Source organism: Etheostoma spectabile, chromosome 5 (genome assembly GCF_008692095.1).
Source record: "Etheostoma spectabile isolate EspeVRDwgs_2016 chromosome 5, UIUC_Espe_1.0, whole genome shotgun sequence".
In the NCBI taxonomy this organism is placed as follows: Eukaryota; Metazoa; Chordata; class Actinopteri; order Perciformes; family Percidae; genus Etheostoma; species Etheostoma spectabile.
Window position 1 is genome coordinate 30,638,622 of NC_045737.1, and position 3,076 is coordinate 30,641,697.

The 3,076-nt window shown below is 29.3% G+C and overlaps 1 protein-coding gene across 1 annotated transcript in view; it reads left to right on the forward strand.

Annotated features, from left to right (window-relative positions):
• Positions 1 to 3,076, forward strand: part of apba1a (amyloid beta (A4) precursor protein-binding, family A, member 1a) — a 38,061-nt gene that overhangs the window by 28,326 nt on the left and 6,659 nt on the right. The gene's annotated exons all lie outside the window — the stretch shown is intronic.

Here is a 3,076-nt window from a genome sequence, read left to right on the forward strand (position 1 = left end):
TCTAACAGCTTTGTGTGTTTGGGTCGCGCGTCAGTCAGTAGAAAGCAACGGGAAGGCTCTTGTTCTGCGAGTGGGATGTAGGAAATTGAATGTGTGAAATGACACTCATGTATATAAACAGCTAGAGCACAAGGTCATTTAAAGGCGTGTGTGTGTGGTACTTTCTCTCCGTGGTCTGTCAGGGATCGTAGGCTAGCATGACACAATGACGCTAACCAAGGAAACAAGCACTGGTGGCAGGCAGCAGGGTGGGCTAACAAGTATTTATAAGTGCACTCATTTTGAATGTAACTCTCAATGTGTCTAAAGATTAAAAAAGAAAAACCCTTTCTGTAAAAGCAGCATCAATGTTTATTTATTTGCTCGATTTTTTTTCTGTGATGTCCTAGCTATCGGAGCTCCATTCCTGTACCAGAGTGTACAGCATAATGTTTGGAACAGTATTTACAACAATAAAAGACTTGCAGGAGGACGTGGGCTCGGACTGTGCTTTCTAAATGAGTCCTGGATGAAGTGGTTCAGGAGTTCTGCTCTTTCTGAGCGACACATTCTCACTCCCATCGGGTCAAAAAGCAACGCTGGTCATATTATACTATAACTTTTTTCATCATACTATACTTCTTTATTCATATTCTATGACTTTGACATACTATATGACTTTTTTATACATCCTATACTATGACTTTTTATACATGTTATAAAATGACTTCTTTTGTCTTTATGACTTTTTATACATACCATACTATGACTTTTTATACTTGCTATACTATTATTTTATACATCTTATACTATGACTTTGAGTTTTTATACATGTTATAAAATTACTTCTTTTGTCTGAGTTTTTTCAAGATACTATTCTATGACTTTTTATACTTACTGTACTTTGATTATTTATACATACAATACTGTTTTATTTCTTTCATACATAATACACCATGACTTTTTATACATACAATACTATGACTTTTTATGAGTTTTATACATGTTATAAAATGACTTCTTTTGTCTTTTGACTTTTATACATACCATACTATGAATTTTATACTTACTGTACTTTGACTATTTATACACACAATACTATGACTTTTTATACTTACTGTACTACTACTTTTTTAACATCTTATACTATGACTTTTTGAGTTTTTATACATGTTATAAAATGACTTCTTTTGTCTTTTTATACATACCATACTATGACTTTTTATACTTGCTATACTATTATTTATACATCTTATACTATGACTTTGAGTTTTATGCATGTTATAAAATTACTTCTTTTGTCTGAGTTTTTTCAAGATACTATTCTATGACTTTTTATACTTACTGTACTTTGATTATTTATACATACAATACAGTTTTATTTTTTTCATACATAATACACCATGACTTTTTATACATTCTATACTATGACTTTTTATACATATGATACTATGACTTTTTATACTTATTATACTATTACTTTTATACATGCAATACTATTACTTTTTATGACTTTTATACATACAATACTACGACTTTTTATACTTACTATATTATGAATTTTTACATTTACTATACTATTACTTTTTATACTTACTGTACTATTACTTTTATACATTTATATTATAACTTTTTATACATACTATACTATGACTTTTTATCAAGTCATACATACTATACTATGACTTTTTATACTTTTCATTCATACAATACTATGACTTTTTATACTTGTTATACTATACTTTTTATACATACAATACTATGACCTTTTTATACTTACTATACTATGACATTTTATGAATTCTGTACTATGACTTTTATACATAGAATACTATTACTTTTTATACAAGCAATACTATTACTTTTTATACTTACTGTTCTTTGACTTTTGTACTTATTATACTATGACTTTTTAAAAATTCTGTACTTTGACTTATTAAGCATACAATACTATGACTTTTCATACATGCAATACTGACTTTATACTTATACTGTTACTTTTTATAAATATAATACTATGACTTTTATACATACAATACTTTTACTTTGTATACTTACTGTACTTTGACTTTTTGTACATACAATACTATTACTTTTTATACTTACTATACTATTACTTTCTATAATTACTGTACTTTTACTTTTATACATATAATACTATCACTTTTTATACATGCAATACTATTACTTTTTATACATACAATACTACGACTTTTTATACTTACTATATTATGAATTTTTACATTTACTATACTATTACTTTTTATACTTACTGTACTATTACTTTTATACATTTTATATTATAACTTTTTATACATACTATACTATGACTTTTTATCAAGTCATACACTTGAAACTATGAAATTTTACAAATTCTGTACTTTGACTTTTTATACATACAATACTATGACTTTTTATCTGACCATCAGTTACGATCAGAAACCCTTGGACCTCTGTGCTCCAAACATACAATTACTGGCTCAGGATTGTGACACATATATAACGCCATACAGGACAGTCATCTATTTCAAGTCCTGTGACAGAAAACGGAAGGAATAGTAGAACAGCTACAGAAACAAATCCACACCATAGAGTTTTCACAGAACATATAAAATGCTGCTTCCTTACATTGCTTTCACATATTGTGGGAGTTATTGCAATTACCAGTTTACAACATGTAAATACTATTTATTCCGACAATAGTGACTGGGAAAAGTTAACTGAAGTGCATGAAAAAAAAGCCTTACGTCAGTCAAAGTCTGTGCTCAAGGTAATTAAACCAAATTTATTAATGCTATATTTAACAGGGACAGAAACAGGAGAACCTTTGCCATCATTACCTTCCCATGGTGTGTGCCCACACACCCCAACGTTTATAACACGGAGACATTTTACAGCATTGGAAGAGGTTCACACACAGTTCCCTTACCGAGGTTTCATTCAACCTCCATAACCGAGCTTTGTTGCTAACCCTGGAGGGCTGTGACTGAATGAAACGGTTAAAATCCTCAAATCATCTACAACGTGTACAAGAAAGAACTAAATCATTTGATAATAACTACGGGTAAAATGGTATGTTAAAATTAAAAAAAAATTC